General features: G+C 44.0%; 1 protein-coding gene across 2 annotated transcripts in view; it reads right to left on the minus strand.

Annotated features, from left to right (window-relative positions):
• BLK (BLK proto-oncogene, Src family tyrosine kinase) overlaps positions 1 to 22,918 on the minus strand; it is a 51,954-nt gene that overhangs the window by 23,413 nt on the left and 5,623 nt on the right. Inside the window, exon 1 of one of the 2 annotated variants that reach the window (XM_086414744.1) lies at positions 14,743 to 14,789. The exons of the other annotated variant lie outside the window; for it this stretch is intronic. The gene's annotated coding sequence lies outside the window, so the exon portion shown is untranslated. Of the gene's footprint in view, positions 1 to 14,742; positions 14,790 to 22,918 lie in introns of those variants that run through there. 2 annotated transcript variants of the gene reach the window in all.

The following is a 22,918-nucleotide window of genomic DNA, read 5'->3' on the forward strand; positions in this document are numbered from 1 at the left end:
ATATGTGCAGGTCCCAGGAGCTTCAGGGGCTTTGCTGCACTCAGGGGATACTGGGCTCCTTCCAGCAGTGAAGGACTGATGGGAGAAGGATATATGTGTAAGTGTGAGAGCGCACACCCGTGCACCTGTGTGTGTGCGCATGGCAGAGCAACCGTGTGTATGCTGTGTGTGTGTGTAGTGCAGAGAGGGTGGGGGAGTAGCAAGAGAAGGGGAAGGCTGGGGAGGGGCTCATGCTTGTTTATTGGGACTAGGTCAGATCCCCGTGCAGACCTTTACCGGAGCAGGGAGATCAATGCGGGCCCCAGGGAAGATGCCTGTAGCCTGAAACACAGCCTCAACCTTAGAACCTTTTATTTACAGTTGCATTTCACAGGTTGAAAGGACTTGATAGATATGATTTACTGGATATTCATGTAGCATCCATAGGGTTTTCCAGGTGCCGCTAGTGGTAAAGAACCTGCCTGCCAATGCAGGAGACATAAGCGACGCCGGTTCCATCCCTGGGTTGGGAAGATCCCCTAGAGAAGGGCATGGCAACCCACTCCAATATTCTTGCCTGGAGAATCCCGTGGACAGAGGAACCTGGCAGACTACAGTCCCTAGGGTGGCATAGAGCTGGACACGACTGGAGTGACTTAGCATAGCACATAGCATCCATAGGGTGGCATAGAGCTGGACACGACTGGAGTGACTTAGCATAGCACATAGCATCCATAGGGTGGCTACAATTATTCTCATTTCACTGCTGAGGATGGAGTGGCCAGGTGACTTGCTAAGATCACACTGAAGGTAACGGAGTCAGGGGCTGGAAGGAGTTCTCAGCCTATCCTGCCCCCGACCTCCCTGCCCAAAGAGGGTGCATGGGTGCCTTGCCTGGGGCTCTATCACCAGGGCTCACTGTTCGAGTTCTGACACCTTATCTTCATCTCTGTGGGGACTGCACTTGCCTCTGAAGGAAAAGCCCTCCGAGAGCTGATGGAGAGGGGAGGTGTGGAATTCCAGGGAGAGCCTGGCACAGCAGTCTCCCTCCTCCCTGGTCCAGGGGAAGTGGGTGGTCCAAGCAAGCAACCAATAGGCTGGGTGAACTTGGGCAAATCATCTCATCTTCTAGAGTCAGTCTTATCACCGATAAAATGGGGAAGTATGAAACTATTCCTCCTTTTCATATATAAAGACTTTTGGAAAAAACATACTCAAAGGTGAATGCCAAAAAAGCCAAACAATAGACTTTCCTGTTTGGGGCTGAGGAGGCAGTTCGTTTCTGCAGAATTAAACCAGGTTTCCATGCACTTTTCTGCTTGCATTACCCTGTCTGTGGGCTTCCTTCATCCTGGTCCTGGCATTATGGAACACCATTTTTTTTTAGCATGTTTTTAAATGAATACTGATAACCTGTCAATTATGTCTTGCCTATTTGGAAAAACTTGGTCTATTTTTAGCCTTTCACAGATGTCTTTTAATTATGCACTTACCCACAGTCACACGTGTAATTCCAATGACTATTTGTCCATTTGTGTAAAATTAGGGGAAAAGGCACCAAAACATGGAAACAGTTGTGCAAACACTATTACTCAGATGAAAGTGCTAATCCGGACGAGACGGAACTGTTGACACACAGGTGGCGGTTCATTCATCAGCTGACGTGCTCAAGTCCAAGTTAGTGTGTGGAAGACGTTTGTAATGTGGACACAGGGTGCAGCTCCCTAGGTTCTATAAAGGTCAAAGGGCCTGTACATAAGTCATACGGTTGTTACCCAGACCAAACCAGATGAAAGAACCAGAGCAGACAGAGTACTAAATAAATCGTAACTGGAGGATGAGCTGGGTGACAGAGGAGAGCCTCACGGTGCTCCGAGCTGGCCTGGGACCCCCTGAAGTCCCTGACCTTTCCCCTCGGGTTGAGGGCCCGGAGAGGCCAATGTGAATGGCAGGTGGCCCCAGAAGTGCTGATGGCTCAGAGTCCCTCCACCTGCACTGGCTGCTCCAGAAGCAGCCTATCTGAGAGGCAGGAAGTGGATGTAGAGGGAAAAAATCTTCTATTATACGAAGTCAACCCTGGAATGCACATGGTGGCAGACAGAAAAATCAGTTTGACGCTGGTTTACTTTTTTAATTTTGAAAAATTGAGGTACACAAAGTACAACGTTTGGCTCTGGTTTACTCTTTTAAAGCGCAGGTGCCGGGACTTCCCTGGCAGCCCAGTGGGTAAGACTCTGCTTCCAGTGCAGGGGGCCTGGGTTCGATCCCTAGCTGGGGAACTAAGATCCCGCATGCCTTGTAGCAAAAAGATTTTTTTAAATACCAGGTACTCTCATGTGTTAAGTGGCCTTCCTGTGCCAGATACTGAGCCAGACACCCCACGAACACTGTCGTGTTTGAGACAGACCACAGAGCACCAAAGACAAGGTTGCAGAGGTCTGAACCCCAGTCTTGCTCTGTTCAACCTCTGTGTCCTTGCGAAATTTGCTTAACACTGCTGTAAGGATTCGATGAGTCATTCCATGCTCCTGGCACATCTTAGAACAGTGCGTGGCCCATAAAGTAAGTGTTTAATAAATACTTCACTATTACTCCACATATACAAATAACTACCAGTCACAGCTTCTTTAGTGACTGTGAAACGGGCAGCACCACCTTCTTTCTACAGATGAGATGGACTTGAGACTTGAAGCCCAGTTGAGCTAGTGAGCTGCGGGGACAGCCTACCTCTGACTGGTTCCTAAGTCTGGTGTCTGGAAATTTTGTCGTGTTCTTGGCCAAAATCTCAACTCTGTGACTTGACCTGACAGACGTGAGGGGCCAATTCAAGGTGGAACAGGTGAGCCTATGAGCAGAGCCAGGGCTCATTTTGGGCACTGGCTGGTGTCTCATGATGAGATACCAGCCTCCCATTGGTGAGTTCCTTGCATCCTTATGGAGTATTGGCCAACGTCTAAGCATTCCAAGTGTTGCCCCCCTCCATGAATCCTCTAGCGCAATGCCCATTTCCTAGATGAGAAGAATACAATGATGGGCTTATGACTCTGATCTAAAAAGAGGCCAAAGAACTTGAACCAAAACTCATTTTTCGAGTCTCCTGTTCAGGATAACTCAGCCTGAATGAAGGCAGTTCGCCTTGTGTGATCATCCCCTCCACTTGTGGTCATGATGGTCACAGGTGCTCTAACAGTGCTGGCTCTTAGAAACTACATTCTTGTGTCCACTCAGTCACAGAAACTGCATACTGTGTCAGGCACAGCGAAGACACAGAGATGAAGCAAGGAAGATGTCTGTTCTCTAGGGATGGTAAGACAAGACACGAACACTCAAGTCACAACAAGCAGGGTAGGCAGGTGGCGTTCAAAAGAGAGGTCTTGTGAGCTGAGCAAGAAGAAATCACTTCTACCTGTGAGAAAACACTAAGTAATCCTTAAAGGATGGTTCAGATATAATTTTTTAGATCGAAACTGTTTTGAACGAAAAAATTCAAAATATAAAGCATAAGTATAATGAACACCTCTATACACATCTCCCAGATTCACCACTTATCTTTAGATACTATTATTATTACTTATTTTATTTTTTCCTTTTTTGGCCACACTGCCCAGCATGTGGGATCTTAGTTTTCCCAACCAAGAATCAACCACACCCCTTGCCCTGGAAGCATGGAGCATTAACCATGGGACAGCCAGGGAAGGCTTAGAAATTATTTTCTTGATGGAAATACTTTAAGTGTTTTAAGACAAATCATTTTATAAAGGATTTAAACTTTAAAGTGAAATGAAACTCATGGCTTGAAACATGCTGTGTCACCTCCATACTCTGTACGCATCTCTAAAACATAGAGACATTTTTCTCACATAATCACAATGCCATTATCACACATAACAAAAGGAGCAGTAACTCTGTGGTTTTATCTAACATCCAATCCATAATCAGTTTCCCCCAGTTGTCTCAAAAAGGGCTTCCTGATGTTGGTTTGTCCTATTCAGGATTCAGACAAGCTTCACACATTGTATGGGATGGTTGAGTCCCTTGGGCCACCTTTACTGGAGTGACCTCCCACCCTCGCCCACCCTAGCCCCTGCTTGGGTTTGTTTCATGCCGTTGATTTGTCAGATCCAGATTGGTGGCCCTGTGGAATGTTCCGCTTTCTGGAGTTTGCTTCCTCATGATGGCTCATAATGGGTTCCCCTGTGTCTCATTGTTCTTGCTGTTCAGTCACCCAGTCGTGTCCGACTCTTTGCGACCCCACGGACTGTGGCACACCAGGCCTCCCTGTCTCTCATCATCTCCCAAAGTTCGCCCAAGTTCATGTCCATTGTCGATGACGCCATCCAGCCATCTCATCCTCTTCTCCTTCAGCCCTCAATCGTTCACAGCAATGAGTCAGCTGTTCGCATCAGAAGACCAAACTACTGGCCTTTTGGCTTCAGCATCAGTCCTTCCAATGAGTATGCGGGGTTGACTCCCCTTAAGATTGACTGGTTTAATCTCCCGGCTGTCCAAGGGACTCTCCTGTCTCCTCCAGCACCACAGTTCAAAAGCATCAATTCTTTAGCTCTCCGCCTTCTTTATGGTCCAGCTCTCACTACTGTACATGACCCCTGGGAAGACCATAGCCTTGACCATATGGACCTTTGCTGGCAGAGTAATGTCTCTGCTTTTCAACACACGGTCTAGGCTTGTCATACCTTTCCTGTCAAGAAACAAACGTCTTCTGACTTCATGGCTGCAGTCCCCATCCACAGTGATTTTAGAGCCCACGAAGAGAAAATCGGTCACTACTTTCACCTTCTCCCCCTCTATTTGCCATGAGTTAATGGGGCTGGATGCCATGATCTTAATTTTTTTAACATTTAATTTTAAGCCAGCTCTTTCACTCTCCTCCTTTACTCATCAAGAGGCTTTTTCATTCCTCTTCGTCTTTTGCCATTAGAGTGGTATCAGCCACATGTCTGAGGTTGCTGGTGTTTCTCATACATAGAACTAACCCTGCAGGATTCACTACACCCAGGTTCATCTTCTTCTGATAGGGATGCCTAATAGGAGTGATATGTGCTTCACGTCACGTGGAGGCTCATCTGTCAGGAGGCTCAAATACCCAGCTGCACCACCTCAGAGATGCTAAGATAGATCTGGGTTCAGGTGATGCCAGCCTGATCCTTTCATTGAAAAGCTCCTTATCAACATTTTCAGCTAATGGTTCCATGAGAGGTCACTGAATACGGATGCTTTAATTCCAGCATTCCTTTCACACTTGTTAGTTGGGAGTTGAGAGAGTAAAGGATGAGAATGAGAGAACATCCGAAAAAAAATGCCATGCATAATTCCACCAGGATTAAGTAGTATCCGCATATAGAGAAACAGTGCCTTCCCAAAGACATGGAGACAAAACCCTTGTTCAGAAAACAGAGTTTTTCCATTGGCTAGATTGTAGAGCACGTGATGGGATCAGTCAGGAAACCACAGTGAATGCCTTGTGCAGTATTTTCAATACTAGTGGGATATCTGCCCAGTGCTTTCACAGGACCCACTGTCAGAGCTGGAACTCCTGCCTGGGTACCTCGGGGCTGCTGGGCGAGCTGGCAGTGAACTTGGACTTGTGTGTGCCCTGGGCCAAAGTGGCTGCCAACTTAGGCTTGGCGATGAGTAGACACACATGTGGCTGTTTCGATTTTGCAAACTGAAAACGTTCCCACAGTGGAAATTCACTCCCCACAATGATAAATTTGATGGAAACTGTTTTCAGGTGGTGAAACGTTTGAGGGTGCTGAGCAAAACTTCAGGAAGGAAGACAGCATTTCTGTGAAAATGCGTTAAAATACAGATGCGTGCTTACTGTGTCACCTACATTTGATTCTGCTGACATAGCGAAGCTTGAAATTTGTTAGGCAAATTATGTGTAAAAATGGCACCAGGATAGTATTTAAATTCTTGTGATAATTACTAGCTTGTGAACAAAATTCTTTTATTTGGAGACACCATATACATGTTTATTTAAAAAACCACAGTAGTGGTAAGTAAAACATGCTGCCCATATGTCGAAATGCAAACAGCTACTGGTATATTTGGTACTGATGGGACTGTGGACTTTAATCTACTTTGTTTCTTTTTTTGCATTGTTTTTATTACAAAATTAAATCATGAATTCACTACTTCCTAATGGAGTCAGCTATGATTTCTTAGCATAGTCGTTGCTTAACTTGCATTATCACAGCTGGGAGTTTGCAGATTCCTGAGTTCCAGCCCCAGCAGTTCTGACATGGAGGTCCAGCCTGGGGCCAACTGTCTGCATTTTTAATTAGCTCCCTGACCATGCTGATGCAGACAAGTTCACCTACCCCACTTCACGAAGACTTTCTTTTATTTGGCTGCACTTCCAGAGTATTACTTGCAAAAGGGATTAAAAGATAGTCTTGCAGACCTTCATAGTGAAGTCGCTCAGTCGTGTCCAACTCTTTGTAACCCCATGGACTGCAGCCTGCCAGGCTCCTCTGTCCATGGGATTTTCCAGGCAAGAATAGTGGAGTGGGTTGCCATTTCCTTCTCCAGGGGATCTTCCCGACCCAGGGATCGAACCTGGGTCTCCCAGATTGCAGGCAGACCTTCATTTGAGTCCCTCATAACTTGACATACAAAACAGAAAGAGACTCACAGACTTAGAGGATGAACACATGTTTTCTGGAGGAAAGGATGAGGGGGAAGGGACAATTAGGGAGTTTGGGATGGACATATACACACTGCTGTATTTAAAATGGATAACCTACAAGAACCTACTGTTTAGTGCAGGGAGCTCTGCTCAGTGTTGTGTGACAGTGTGGATGAGAGAGGAGTTTAGGGAGAATGGATACATGTATATGTATGGTTGAGTCCCTTCACTGCTCACCAGAAACTATGACATTGTTAATCAACTACACCCCAACACAAAAGCTCTAAAAAATAAATAAAATCAAAAAAGAGTCTCTCATAAATAATGCTTATAGTTTTCCTACCACTGATCCTCTTATCTTGAAAGGAAACATTTTTTGTCCTCCATACACATATTCCTTCCATATTAATATATTTCTATATAGTTTTTGGACATGGGGGAGATAACTTCCCTTTCTACAAGAACAGCCAGCGTGACTCTAATATTTGCCAATTGGCAAAGCCTTTTCACATGTGTATCTCAGGAGCCTCAGAACAACCCTGTGAGCAGAATCCTCACCTTCATCCTCTGGAGGCTGAAGACAGAGGGGAAGAAGCAGAAGAAACTGAACAGGCATTTGAGTCTCCTCTCTGACGTGAAGCCGTGTTCTCTCACGCTGAGGCTCACAGCTGTGCTCCCAAATGCACATCTGTTCACAGCCTGAATTTCTTTCTCATTATCCATCATTGGTCCTCGAGAGCCTCCTCTCCGATATTTATTAAGCACAACTCAGAAGTGGAATTGGTAAACAGAAAGGAGACTTGCGCAGAGAAGCACCTCCACAGGTTTCAGGGGGTGGTGGGGACATTTGGACTGAAAAAGTTGGCTTTATTTTATGCTTGCAAACAGGAATTTGGGAAAGGTAAAGACAGCAAAAAAGAAAGAAAAAAAAAAAGGTCTTAGGTCCCTGACATTTTTGGGGTTAACTGTAATAATGTTACAGTTATTGTAATTATCTGTAATAGTCGACAGACACGGATTGACAGGCACGGAGATCTAAAATTAACTTATAAAAACTCTCTGTCGTAGGATTTGCCCATCAAACGGGAGAGTGAATACCAACGCAGAGTGCCTGTGCTCCTTCCTGCTCAAAGCCCGTCACACTGCCAGGGCTTTCCAAGTAGTGCCTCTAGTACTGACAGCAGACACACTCCTTCCCCTTTTATAGATGAAGAAACTGAGGCTCACCGATGTCCAAAGACGTGATCAAGACTATATAGTGAGTCACAGACTGATATTTAAAAATCAGTCCTATAGATTTGAAAGTTAGCTGATTCTACTCTGTTCCAAAGTATGTGAAGTAATGAAAATAAGACACTGAGGTGACATCTGTGAAAAGCATGAAACGGATTAGAAAATTAAGTAATAAGTGATAAACAAGTAAAAGTAGATCATGATAGGATTTTAGAACAAGATGAGGACCTTGGAAATTGTAGACACAGCAACAGAAAAAGAAACTAAAGTGAAGCACTTTAAATAAAAAAAGAAATAAAAGTGGAAAAAGAACAAGCACAGTGACCTGTGAGACAGTATTATGTGGTCAAAAAACATGTCATTGGATTATCAGAAGAGGGATAGAAAAGAAAAAAAATTGGAAGAAATGAAAGATGGAAATTCCAAATTTGATGAAAACTATAAACTCAAAGATTTGAGAAAGTCACTCAACCTCATAGATGAAGAAAACCACATCAAGTTACATCAGGATCAAATTGCTGAAAACTTGCGATAATGAAAAAATCCTAAAAACTGCTAAAAAGGATACATTATATTTTTAGCAAAACATCGTAGGAGAAAATCTTTCTGACTTTGACAGGCAAAAAATCTTTTAGACCATAAAAGCATGAACTATGAAAGGAAAATTTGATATATTAGAGTTTTTCAAAATTAAGAATGTCTGCACTTTAAAAGACACCATTAAGGAAATGAAGAGGTAAACCACAGACTGGGGAAAATATCTGAAAAACATGTATCTGATGTGAGAATATATAAATAACTTTTTCAACTCAGTAAAAGAAGACAAAAATTTAACTTAAATAGTTGAACAAAGGAGATATTATATGATTGGCAAAGAAGCACATGAAAAGGCGATCAACATTATCAATCGTTAGAGAAAATGGTGATTAAAATCACCAAGAGATACCTCTACATACCCGCCAGAATGGCTACTGCTAAAAGACCAGCCAAAGCAAATGTTGGGCGGGCTCCGGGGAAACTGCAGCTCTCACACAGCATTGAATGCCGACAGCAAAGCGAAATGGAACAGAAGCCTGGGACACCAGTTTGGGAGCTTCTATTCTATGATCCGGAGATTTCATTTCTAGTTATTGATCAAACAGCAGTGGACACATCTAACACAAAGACTCGTGGGCATACACTCCTAGCAGCTGTACTCATTAGCTCCCACTGGAAACAACGCAAAGGTCCATTAACTGATAAATGGATTTCAAAAATGCAGTTGTAATTGATCACTCTAGCTATACTAACTCCAGTAGTCTTGCCTGGAGAATCCCATGGACGGAGGAGCCTGGTGGGCTGCAGTCCATGGGGTCGCTGAGGGTCGGACACAACTGAGCGACTTCACTTTCACTTTTCACTTTCATGCATTGGAGAAGGAAATGGCAACCCACCCCAGTGTTCTTGCCTGGAGAATCCCAGGGACGGGGGAGGCCTGGTGGGCTGCCGTCTATGGGGTCGCACAGAGTCGGACACGACTGAAGCTACTTAGCAGCAGCAGCAGCTATACATGGTGAACTTCCAGAGCACCATGCTAAGAGAAGGAAACAAAACACAAAGAATGTATACTGTCTGATTCCATACACAGCCCCCTCATATGCACGGGGATTTGATTCCAGGAGTCTCCACATTTGCCAAAATACCTCCTTGTCTGCCCTTCATATTCACAGTTATTGTATTTACAGATTGAACCAACCACAAATGAAAATTTCAATAAAGAAGAGAGGGTACAGGTGGGAGGCAGGTAAGGAAGGGCTTCTGCATCTTTCATAGTGGGAATTGATATAATTGCCCCAGAGATATATTTAAAATCAAAGTATTGGTATTCTTTAAAGTTACAAAGGTGATGAAAAGGAGATTTAAAAACAAAAACTGCTAGCATCCTTTATTTGTGGGGTGAGAGAGGGAAAGGTGGGACAAATTTCTATTTTTCAGTTTAGACCCTTTGGAGCTTTCCACATTTTAAGAAATAATGTTTATGGATAACTTATGTAGTGATAAAATCTAACTTGGCAAATGAATGGGTAGACAAATAAATTGGGAAAAGAATAAAAGATCTAACTGACCAAAAATGCCTGGAATACATTATTGTTAGGTGAAAGAGTTTATTGAAGAGTACTTTGTATAAATAATCATAGAAAAGAAAAAAAAAGGGGAGTATATAAATATATTTGCAAATGAAAAAAATGTTTGAAAGCCCTTTGGTATAAATAAAACTGCCAACAGGGCTGTTTCTGGAGAGTGAAATTAACGACCAAAAAAGACTTTACATTTTTACTTCACACCCTTCGGTGCGGTTTGTGTTAAACATAGAACAATACGCTTAAATACATAATACCATTAAATAGTGGTGGTGGTGGTGGTGGTTTAGCCCCTTAAGTCGAGTCCGACTCTTGTGACCCCATGGACTGTAGCCCGCCAGGCTCCTCTGTCCACGGGATTCTCCAGGCAAGAATACTGGAGTGGGTTGCCATTTCCTTCTCCCAATACCATTAAATACTGTTTTTTAAAGGTGAAGTAAAAAAAAAATGAATTGGCAATTACCCTAAAAAAATATATGGGACACGTGCCCCTGAGCAACATTCTAAAGGATGAAAGCGGTGACGGAATTCTATCCTTTGTGGGTTCAGGCCATGCTTGGAGGACCTGGCTTCCTCTGATGAATCACATTAATATACTTTCCTCTTTCCGCACGTAATCTGCTTGCAGTTATAGGAAATTCACAAAGTAGAGAGGAAGATAAGATTTACTGACAGCACCATTATTTAGAGATAATCACTGTTAGTTAGGGCTTCCCTGGTGGCTCAGAGGTTAAAGCATCTACCCGCAATACGGGAGACCCGGTTCGATCCCTGGGTCGGGAAGATCCCCTGGAGAAGGAAATGGCAATCCACTCCACTATTTTTGCCTGGAGAATCCCATGGAGGGAGGAGCCTGGTAGGCTACAGTCCATGGGGTCACAAAGAGTCGGACACGACTGAGCTACTTTACTTCACTGTTAGTTAACATTCTGGTATGCCATTTTCCATCGGCATTTTTTTAAAAAACGCAGAACTGGGATCATGATCGACATCCGGTTCTGTGACCTGTTTCTAAGACTGTATCACGGCTACCTTTTCCTGTCATTTACCCCCTTTGCATGTTGCATCACATGCAGGGCTGTGGGGCCTCTTATTGGAAGGTGGTACCATACTTAATTTACCCATTCTTCTGCTTCCATGCCCAAACTGCTTCCATTTTTTTAGTATCAGAAATAATTCTGCAAACATGTCCTTTGCTCATATACCCTACCCTTGTTCAAGTCCCCCGTTAATCTTTGTTGAGGTTAAAAATCCTAGAAGTGGGATTGCTGGCCTCAACAGCATAATATGTTTAAGTCTTCTGATACATAATTGCCAAATTGTCCTTTAGGCATTTTCAGACAGCTGGATATATGGATTTCCCTGTACTTTCTTTAGGAAACGTTATTATTCTTTTTATACTAAGTTAATTTATTTAAAAAGTTATCTTTTACTTTTCAATCTAATTTTTTTGTTTCGTTGCTGTCGTTCAGTCACTCAGTCGTGTCTGACTCTTTGCAACTCCCTGGACTAAGTAAGTAATATACATATATTGAAAATCAGAAAATTAAGATCTATATAAAGGAAAAAATTAGAAAGACTCAAAATCTCACCACATATGAAAAAAACACTATGAACACTTTGGTGATGAATTTGCAGAGCTTTCATATTTGCATATCCCCTTAAGAAGATGGAACCAGCCTGTTTATGCAGTATAATAACGTGGTTATTTCAGCAAACAGTACAGTGTAAACTACATATACATAAGGGTAATTTGGGAACCAATATTATTAATTGCATGCCATCTACAGACAACATTAATTTATTTAATCACTATTGCTCAAATAAGTTATTTTCAACCTTTGATTGCTATAAATAAACCTGTAGTAAACATCCTTATAGGATAAATCTTTAGTTGTTTGTCCAATATTTTTAAAGCTATATTTCTATAAGAGGAATTATGAAGTCAAAGAAGATGCATATTTTTAAGGATCTTGAACTCTGATACTAATTTCTGCAAAGATGGTTTTAATTTATATTTTTACAGCAATGAAGAAAGCTCATTTCCCTTTATCTTTGTCAAGAGCTTTTATCAAGTTGCAAACCTTTGCCAATCCAATAAGTGAAAAGCAACATGGCTTTAATTTACTTTTCTGTGAATATTTATCATGTATTTATCAACCACTTGTGTTTCTCATGTGATGAATTGGTTGTCCACAGTCTCTGCTTATTTTTACATTGAGGTGTTTATCATTTTTCCTAATTACATACAGGAACTCTTTATATCATAGATACATTTAATTTATACATTAATTTGTCAAATATATTCTAAATACTTTTCTCATTTTCTTTTAAATTTTGTTTAAAGTATTTACTGTGCACAAAAGATTATCATCTTTATCTTGTCAGTTTACTAATCTTTCTCACCAATCTTTGCTTTTGGTGTTCCCTCTTAGAAATATCTTCCCCAACCTAAGATTATAGATATATACACCTACGTATGTATTTATTAATTTTCACTATTAGCTTTTTCACAATATTTTATATACATAAAAAACTCAGAAACAAATGTAACAGCACTAACATCAAACACGTATTAATATTTTGCCACATTTACTTCAGTTCTCTTTTTCTTCCTCTCTCTCTTTTTACGTCACCAATATTACTAAAGCTTGATCATAATTTTCTCCTTTCTTTGTCTCCAAAGTCATCATTATATTGAAGTAACTGGGTGTTATTACCACATATGATTTTGTACATTTATGACATACAAATAAACAGCCACAAGCAATATATACTTTTGTATGCTTTGCCAACGGAGAAGGCAATGGCACCCCACTCCAGTACTCTTGCTTGGAAAATCCCATGGACGGAGGAGCCTGTTAGGCTGCAGTCCATGGGGTCACTAAGAGTCGGACACGACTGAGCGACTTCACTTTCACTTTTCACTTTCATGCATTGGAGAAGGAAATGGCAGCCCACTCCAGTGTTCTTGCCTGGAGAATCCCAGGGATGGGGGAGCCTGGTGGGCTGCCGTCTATGGGGTCACACAGAGTCGAACACGACTGAAGTGACTTATGGCCTCATAATGCAAGTAACGTTTTTGAAACTTGTTTTTTTTTACCCAAACTTATTCTTGAGGTTTATTTATTTTGCTATACAGATCCTTAATTCTTCTATTTTTAAAAAATCGTATTCCATTAAGTGAATAAACCACATCTTATTTGCCCCTTTAATCATTTTTTGCTAAGGAACAATTGAGTTGTCTCCTCTTTTTCATGATGACAAACTCCATGGTGAGGAGCCCATGTCCCCCTGCACACGTGTGAGACTATCTCTGAACAGCGTGACTCCAGGGTACTGTGAGGACCCACAGGGCTATAGCGTGAGATCCTTCAGTTTGGCTGTGGAGTCCCAAAACTGTCTCCAAGGTACCAAATTGTCCTCCTCCCAGCAATACTCAAGAATTCTCATTTCTCCACATGCTTGCCAAAACCGGTGTCACGAGACATTGCTTTTTACTAATCCAATGGGTAATAAATGGAATCTTTTTGTTATTTGTTTTTTATTGATTACTTTTAAGATGTTTATTGATTTATGTGGGTTTTCCCCTCTGTGGATGGCCCATTCATATCCTTTGACCATTTAGAAAAATTGCAGTTTTATTTAAAAAAAAAAGAACTCATTTATTTTCGGTTATTATTGATTTTTTTTTCCTACTGTGGAAACTATTTACAAATCGATGAAACTTTGCTATGGTCTGTAACCAAGATATGTGTAAAAGGATTTGCTATCACATTTGAAGCAATGCACACGAAGACAACTGCCAAATTCCTTAGACCGGATAAGAGAAATTTAAAAGGCAAGAGAAGTTCTGGTAACAGAGTAATGTACTGATCAACACCATCATGAAAGCAACTTGTCATGGTCTAACTCTCAGTGTTGTTTTTTTCCCTCAGTGTTGTGTAAATAAAAGAAAGATATGTCCTAACCAGAAAAAAAAAAAAAAAAAGTGCATTTCTAAGAGGTATAAACTTCCAGTTAAAAAATGAATGTCATCGTGATACTATAATCTATAGTATTTGGACTGCCTATTTTTCAGATTTCCTCCTTCTGTTCAGGCCTTCAGAAGGAAAATTACTCTGCTTCAACACCAAGGAACTATTTCAAGACTCCTGATCCAAACTGTCAAACTGCTTTCCTGTGACTACCGGGTTTGCCAGCAGCTGTGTGGGAGCAGGCCCACCTCGGGCAGTGTGGCCCCCTGACGTGCTCCTGCCTCCCTCCTTTCCTGTGAAGAGCCTGTTCTCCCTGACAGAGGCCCGTGAGCACAGGTCCTGGGCATGCTGTGGGGAGCAGAGACCAGGGATGCGCTCCGGAGCTTGCATGCTGGCTGGCAGAGAGGTGAGCCAAAGACAGCCCAGACAGCATACAAGCAGAGAAAATGGCTAATCACTTCTGAGAAAGGTGAGTTTGTGCAGAGAGCAGAGCCCGTGTGATGGATTTGAAAGAGACATGAGGTTATTCAGTGGAGGAAAGCCCTCCCAGGTCTGAGTGACCAGAGGCAGCTGCCTGAGGTTGAAAGGGCAGGGGGACGGCAGGATGGAAGATCCTGGGTTGCGGGGCTGAGGATTGCGAGCCCTGGAGGGGCTCAGCCTGGAGCAGAGTCAGTGGGGAGGATGGAGTAGGTGAGGGCAGAGAGGAGGGCATGTGAGGGAGCCGGGCTTCCTTTCAAGAAGCCACATGAACCTCTAGATGGCTTCAAGTGGACCCACTTACCTGATCGAAAGATCACGGCAGCTGCAGAGGGCCTCTGTGAAAGGTGGTGGACGAGAGATCAGAGAAGGGGGATGTGAAGGGGGATGGGGAGATGCCAAACAAGGTGACGATGAGCTTTAGCTGTGGGAGGGGCTGTGCGTGGAGGGGAAAGAGCTGCCCCATGCTCCTCCTACGGATCAGAACCTCTCACCCTCCCCCACCTGGGGATGTCTGTCCTCAGAATTGGAACCCAGTTCCCAGCAGGGATTCCACAGATTAGTCTTCAAAAATTGAATGTCCTAAGTAAACACACACGAAAGTGGCTGTTTGATGTCTGAAGCCAAGTTCTGCCAGGAGTACCTGCTCTCTACAGCCTTGGCTGGAGCCTGGATCTGAAGGATCGTCTGTGCCTTGTCTAGCATAAAGCGATTCTAGTGCCCATGTGAAGCCAGAAGGCTGCTCAGTGTGGGGTGGGGCGGTGCTGCCAGCTCCTGGGCAACTGGAGGAACTGGGATTCAACCATCAGCTGGCTGTGGACACTGTGTCTTCCCCCATCTGCTGCCTACCTCAGCTTCCTCCCTGTTGAGTGAGTTTTGAGCAGCCAGCATGCATCACTGTCATCAGCATCTAAGGGAGCTCAGCTTCCTCCTCTTGGAGGTTACCCTCCTGAACCATGGGCTCAGCGCTGGGCTGCTCTAGAAGCTGCTACAGGAGAAAGGTACCTCTTTGGCTTCCCAGAAGTCACTCTTAGCTGAGGGGGAGGGCCCTGGACTCAGGATCCAATTGTGGGACCTTGGGAAATAGCACCCAATCATGTAATGGGGCCAAAAACTCTGACCACAGAGCTGGGGCTGCACCAGCAGTAGGCAAGGTCTCACCACGGTGGGCTCAGCACCAATGGAGCGCAGTCTTCAAGAGCTGGGCAGCTGCCTCCTGCCCCACAAGGTGCTGCTCATGCCCAGGAAAAGCTCCCTATCAAATCTGACTCAGCAAGTAGGTGGGGCACAGAGAAGCCAGGCCTATGCTGCAACAGCAGGAGGCTCTGGGAAGCCTGGCGGCATCTGAAAGGTTCCAGTGTGCTTGGAGGCTAGGAGGTCCGTGATGCTCAGGGGGGAACAGAGCCAGAGGAGGGGTTGGTAGAGCTCAGAGAAGCAGTGGACTATATCACCAATCATACTGCCACTTGGATTTCTAGTAAACAGCTCAGACTTGAAATGGCCAAAAGGACCCCCTTGTTTTTTTTCCCCAAACCCCCTAGGCCTCAAAGATTTCCCATCTCACTAAACAGTGCCTCCATCTTGGAGTTTCTCCCGCTCTTTCTCCTACTTCCCACAAACCATCACCAAAGTCTGCGGGCTCAGCATGCAGCCAGAACTGGGCCACTGTTGCTATTCCAGTCAAAGCCAGGACCTTGCAGCGGCCTCCCAGCTGTTCTTCTGTTTCTCTTCCGGCCCTCCCACCAGCCTGATGCTGGAAGATGCAGGTCAGGCCATGCATGCCACTTCTCCCCCGATTACCACCTGGCATGACATATATTTCCAAATTTGTTTGGTGTCTGTCGTCCTGCACGAGAAGAGGCCTTTGTTTTGTCCACTGATGTGACTCGTGCCTCAGGAAAAGCTCATAGTTACGTCTGAGTGAGCGAACAGACAGCTCCTCTTCTCACGTGGCATCCATTGTACCATCGACAGAGGCAGTTGATCGCATCGTGAAATTCCATCCCTGCCCCAGCCCTCGAGGCTTCAGGGTTATTGCATGATATGCCAGGATCCAAACCTCCTCCTCCTTTTGGTCCATCGCCTTGTTCGCTTCCCGTCCTGGCCCAGGACTACAGCACCACCTTTCCCGAGGCAGCAGAAGAGGAGGGATTTTAAATCACGAGGGACGCATTTCAGTCACGGCTCTGCCTCTTGGTAGCTGAATGCCCCTCTCCTCCTCTAGGAGCTGCCGTGCGGATCTCACAGCCGCTCATGTGAGCAGCGCTTTATAGATGCTACAAGCCAGGTGCTAATGGCAGCCACTATATTAAACACACACTCTACTCTTCCCCTTTCCACAGGCTCCCCTCCAAAACTATCCTAGAGAATGAATGTCTCCCTCTGGGTGAACCTGTGGGGCAGCTTATTGTTCCTTCTCCCCCCAGAGACCCCATGTCTCTCCTGAAGGCCCAGAAGGATGGAATGTTTCTTCCTGCCACTTCCCTGGAATTAGACTGATTCCCAGACCCCTGTCCAAGCCCTAGTAATGCTTCCGGTGAGCCTCTGAGCTTCCTGAGGTTACAGAGGGTTTATCTAAACTCTGCAAGTCTCAGAAATCAAAACCACAGCCATCGACCTTCCTTCCTTTTTTTCTTCTCCCCTTCCATTCCTCCCTCCCTTGGCAGTTTTGGAATAAATTTAGTATTTGTCATTTCCTTTCTCAGGGCTTCCTAGGTGGCTCAGTGGCAAAGAATTTGCCTGCCAATGCAGGAGTCTCAGGAGACAGGTTTGATCCCTAGATCGAGAAGATCCTCTGGAGAAGGAAATGGCAACCCACTGCAGTGTTCTTGCTTGGGAAATCCCATGTACAGAGGAGCCTGGCAGGCTACAGTCCATGGGGTCGCAAAGAGCAGGACACGACCGAGCAACTGAGCACACAGTCATTTCCTTTCTCTCCCACATCCACGCAGTTTTCTGAGTTTAGTTCTTGGGGAAATGGGAGAAGATGGAGAAGTATCAATGCAAGACCTCCTAGGGGATCTGCTTGTCAATTAACGAGCATTTTCTGAGTGGAAAAGATGCCTTGGGAGGTGAGAACCATAGAGCAGAAACCACCCTTCTGCTGTGCCCCGGGGGAGGGATGGCTCAACCACACAGGTTATGAGAAGCCTTACTGGGCTGTGTGGTCTGAGGTCGTCCACTGTGGTGTTTATCAGAAGGTTTTTTCTTGGTTAGATTGACCCTCAGTAAGAACACGGTGTACACCTGCAAGATGGAACACGCCAAGGTGCACATGTGCACACACAGCCCCCACGCCTTGAAACAAAGGCTCATGCAATGTTATTTGTCCTCACTCAAGCAATGCGTTTGGGTATTTTCTATCCTATTCTATTTCTCAAAAAAAGATTTTTTTAATTAGGTAAATACACATGACACAAAATTTACTATCTTAATTTTTAACTGTACAGTTAGGTAATGGAACAAATATTCACATTGCTGGGCACCCAATCTCCAGAACTTCTTCATCTTGCAAAATTGAAACTTCATCTCCATTAAAGAAAAACTCCCCATTTCTCCCTCTGCCAGTCCCTGATAACCACTTTTCTACTTTCAGTCTCTAAAAATTGACTACTCTGGGGACCTCATAGAAGTGACACCATACTGTACTTGTCCTTCTGGGACTGACATTTCATTTAGCGTAATGCCCTCACGGTTCATCCATGTCGTGCCATGTGTTTGAATTTCCTTTTTTTTTTTTTAAGGCTGAATAATATTCCATGGCATATACATGCAACAATGTATTTATCCACTCAACCATGAGGCTATTGCGAATAATGCCACTGTGATATTTGTACAGTATGCAAATATCTCTTTGAGACTGCTTTCTCTTCCCCTCTCAACTCCCTCTCTGCCTTTATCATGGCCCACAGATCAGCTGTCCTCCCCTCTGTGCCCTCAGCCTCGTTCCTCTGACTTTGCCATCCCCATCTCCCAAACTGCTGACACTTCCTTTAAGGTTTGGGGGTCTCAGTTCTGGAGCCAAGCACACCAGTGTCAGCACCAGCCTCCTTGGGGCCCAACGTGTGGACGCGCCTCAGGACCCAGGCACTCTCTGCCTGGGTTCAGTCCAGAGCTGGCAGTAGAGACGAATGTTTTAGCAGATTGTGATAGAGTATGAAAATATTCTATCAAGGGTACAGCAAATTTTGTGAGGACTTTGCTTCAGCCTTTCTTGAATAATTAATTCCTGTTTTTGGATAGGCAGTCATGCTTTTTTGCCCAGAAAACCTTGAAAGTGAGTAATTTAGACTCATCTAGAAATTGAGGCAAAGGCAAAAAAAGCCAAAAATGCTCTTATGAAAGCAAGTTACTGAATGATTTTGTGTTAAATAAGATGAAATATATAACGCACTTATAAGAGTGCCTCAACACATAGTAAGGACTCAATAAATGTGAGTTATTACTGTTAAACCATGGCACAATAATATATTATTATAAAGTGTTAGTTGCTTGGCCTGCAGCCCACCAGGCTCCTCTGTCCACGAGATTCTCCAGGCAAGAATACTGGAGTGGGTAGCCATTCCCTTCTCCAGGGGATCTTCCTGACCCAGGGACTGAACCTGGGTCTTCTGCATTGAAGAGAAAACACAAATATAATAAAATGCCTTCTCACCCACTTCTCCCTAATACTCCCCTGTCATAAACAGTAAACAGTCTAATTTTCTAGGGCAATGGTAAAAAGATGCCATTTATATCAAAAGCCAGGGTTATTGCATGTACTGATTATCGATCACAGGCAAAACTAGAAGGCCAATAAGGCACACTGATCTACCGTTTAATGTTGTATTACATATAAGATGCCCAAGATGAAATTATAATTTACTCTTTTCTATTGCATGATTATTTCCCAAATTTCAGGAAGTCTTTGCTCTTTCAAGGCTGCCAGTTTTCAGTAATAATAATAAGTGGTTAACTTAGCAGAAATTCTCAGAGGAAATAAGGAGACTTGAGATTAAATTTTGCCCCATCTTTTTGCCTGCAGGTATGAACGCTTGTGGAGAAGGCAGTGGCACCCCAGTCCAGTACTCTTGCCTGGAAAATCCCATGGACAGAGGAGCCTGGTGGGCTATAGTTCATGAGGTCACTAAGAATCAGACACGACTGAGCGGCTTCACTTTCACTTTTCAGTTTCATGCATTGGAGAAGGAAATGACAACCCACTCCAGTGTTCTTGTCTGGAGAATCCCAGGGATGGGGGAGCCTGGTGGGAGGCCATCTATGGGGTCGCTCAGAGTCAGACACGACTGAAGTGACTTAGCAGCAGCAGCAGCAGCATGAACACTTGAGTTTAAGGAGATTCAGGACAGGATTACTAAGACAGAAAGGAAATCAAACACATTTAGGAAGCCAAAGTCACCAACAGGTGCCAAGTAGGTTGTTGTTACTAAAAACATCTGAAGAGAAAAGGTCCATTTGTATTTAGTAAATCATGAGCTCAAGTCTCCCACCCATTGGGTTGGACTGTTGGGTTCAATCTCTTGGACTTCAGAGTTTCCTTGGCTCTTTAAGCCTTGAGTGATAACATTTCCGTTTGATAAACACAGCTCATCTCCTATGGTTAATGCTTGTAGGAGGAAAGAACAATTAACCACCACAAATATTTCTGTGTCAGTCTGACTCCTTGGAGAGAAATGCAAGGCTTAAAAAAAAAAAATCAAAACATTTAGTGAAGTTTAGTGAAGAACCAGAGATAGCCATAATCATGGCAGAACCTTGAACACATTAGCATTTAGCTTTGGTTAAAGAAGTAAAAAGAGAAGCAACTCTCTTAACCATAGGGCACTTTAGCATAATGGGTGTGTGTGCGTGTGTGTGTACTGAGTTGCTTCAGTTGTGTCCAACTCTTTGCAACCCTACGGACCATAGCCTGCCAAGTTCCTTGGTCCATGGGATTCTCCAGGCAAGAATACTGGAGTGGATAGCCATTCATTCCCTCCTCCAGGGGATCTTCCTGATCCAGGGATCGAAACTGCGTCTCTTATGTCTCCTGCTTTGACAGGCGGATTCTTTACCACTGGTGCCATCTGGAAAGCCTCACGTAATGGGTATGCACACACAGATCAGGCAGTGAGATACACTTGGGTTCTAGTCCAAAGGCTCCTCAGATGGGAATAATATGGTCCCCATTTCACATCTGGACTTCTGTATGTAGGCACAGATCTTTAGAATTCTTTCATTTCAACACCAGACTTGCCAAAGGGAATGGGAGGGAAGAAGAGAGAAAGAAAGATCAGTTGTTTTTAAAAATATTTTCAGGGACCCCAATCTCCTTTGAGAACCTGGTGAACTACAGACACTTCCGTCACTCCCAAGTACACTTACATGCAGACACATCCAATTTTGTGTTCAGTTTCAGGACTCCTCTCCCCGAAAACCCGCACAACAATTCATGGACCTCTGATTAGGAATCTTGGTTTAGACTGTGGGACAAATGAGGCCAAATCCTTGGGTTTTCTTTCCTTCTGAGTCATTTCATCTCACAGAGAGGAAAGTCTGTTCTCTTGCCAAAGACCACATCAGTAACCCTGGCCAACGAATATAGCTGTTGAAAATGAGGGAGCTAGATGAGAAGACAAGAACTCAAGCCACGATCACCATGACTTCAGTGCAAATCCAAGACCACCCCACTCCACCCCCAAATAAGTCTTTCGTTTCTCTGTATAATTGTTGTTCCTTGGACAATGGGAAGAATATTCTTTGGCTGTACAATGTAGTTCAGAAGGACTTTACAATTTACATGTTATTTTGTTCCCAATCATAACCCTCTATCATGTTAAAAAAAAGGGGGGGAACTAAATGTCCAGTTTGAAATATAGTTAAGATTAGGAAGTATTATGCAGCTTCAAAAATGATCATTGTGATAATACTTTCTCCATTCGTCCCACTCTCTCCATCCCCCACTGTGTCCACAAGCCCATTCTCTACATCTTTGTGGCCATTCCTTCCTTGCAAATAGGTCCATCAATACCATTTTTCTAGATTCCATATCTATGTGTTAATATACTACACAATATAATATACAAATATGTTTTTCTCTTCCTGAGTTACTTCACTCTGTACAACAGGCTCTAGGTTCATCTACCTCACTAGAACTGATTCAGATTCCTTCTTTTTTATGGCTGAGTAATACTCCATTGTATATATGTATGTAAGATAGATAGCTGGTGGGAAGTTGCTGCGTAGTACAGGGAGCCCAGTCTAGCACTCTGTGATGACCTGGAAGGATGGGATAAGGGGATGGGAAGGAGGCTAGGGAAGGAGAGAATATATGTAGAATTATGGCTGATTTGCATTGTTGTATGGCAGAAACCAACACAATATTGTAAAAATAATTTTTTAAATATTTAAATAAAAATAGAAAAAATGATCATTGTGAAGACATGTTGCCATGGGGAAGATGCTTATGTTAAGATGAAAAAAAGAAAGCAAGGAAAAAACATAGACTCCAAAGGTCTCTGTCCTTTATGATTCCAGTAATAAAAAGCTGCATACAACAAACAAAGGCATGCAAGTCTTGGGTAGAAATCAGAGGTGGAGTTACTGATGGCTCATATCTGTTTCCAAAAGGTTTTTTTTTTTTTTGGTATTTTATGATTGTTATAGTTAGAAAGAAAGGAGATACATGATATATCTGTACAAAATCAACCTGTTCTCCCAAAGGGTTGTGGCTGATCTCCTGCTTCTAAGTTTCCCTGCTTAGAAGGCTTTCTAAGTGAGCCGGTGAAGAAGATAGACCCCCAGACGACTCAGTCAGAGCCCCACAGGCCCCCACTGAGCACAAAACCTTATGCTTGTGGCTGAAAGAGCAGAGAGAGAGCACCTCCTCACTCCTGGTAGACCATGCACAGATTGGATCCCTGGCATCTGAGTCTGGGCTGAGGGGGACACTGGTTCCCGCAAAGAACACGAGGAATTTCATATCTAAATCCACGTGAGCTTCTGGTGTTTAGATTCTCCCCCACCACCCACAAACAGAGTCAGAAGTAAAGGACCCATTCAGGTGACAGACCCCTCCCCTGGGTCATGGGAGGTTAGCTACTCTCAAAGCAGCCACCAAGGGAAAATTTCCAAAGAGCTTCTTGCAGGGCAACCTGCCAGGGGTGAGGAGGCAGCAGCTTCATCAGTCGGGACTTGACCTTCTTGAGGTCACGGTCAGCCAGCACACCAGTCCTGAGCACGGAGGCTCCTGAGTAAGAGCAACACGGCAGCACAGCTCTGACCTCAGACTTGGCTCACGTCCCTCGGGCAAGTTCCTAACCACCTCCCTTTTATCTCCCCAGCCCTGTAGCTGGGGTGTCACGAACAGCAAGAGCCACCATCCTGCACACCTGGCGTTTCCTTCCCAAAGTGCTCAGCACACACAGGCCTGCACTCGTGCAGTAGCTCCTTCACCGAGGCTCTGCTGACCCCCAGAGAGAGGGGTGTGTATATGTATATGA

The sequence above is a fragment of the Bos grunniens genome, chromosome 8 (assembly GCF_055505025.1).
Source record: "Bos grunniens cultivar Pamir isolate PY7600 chromosome 8, Bosgru_T2T1.0, whole genome shotgun sequence".
NCBI lineage: Eukaryota > Metazoa > Chordata > Mammalia > Artiodactyla > Bovidae > Bos > Bos grunniens.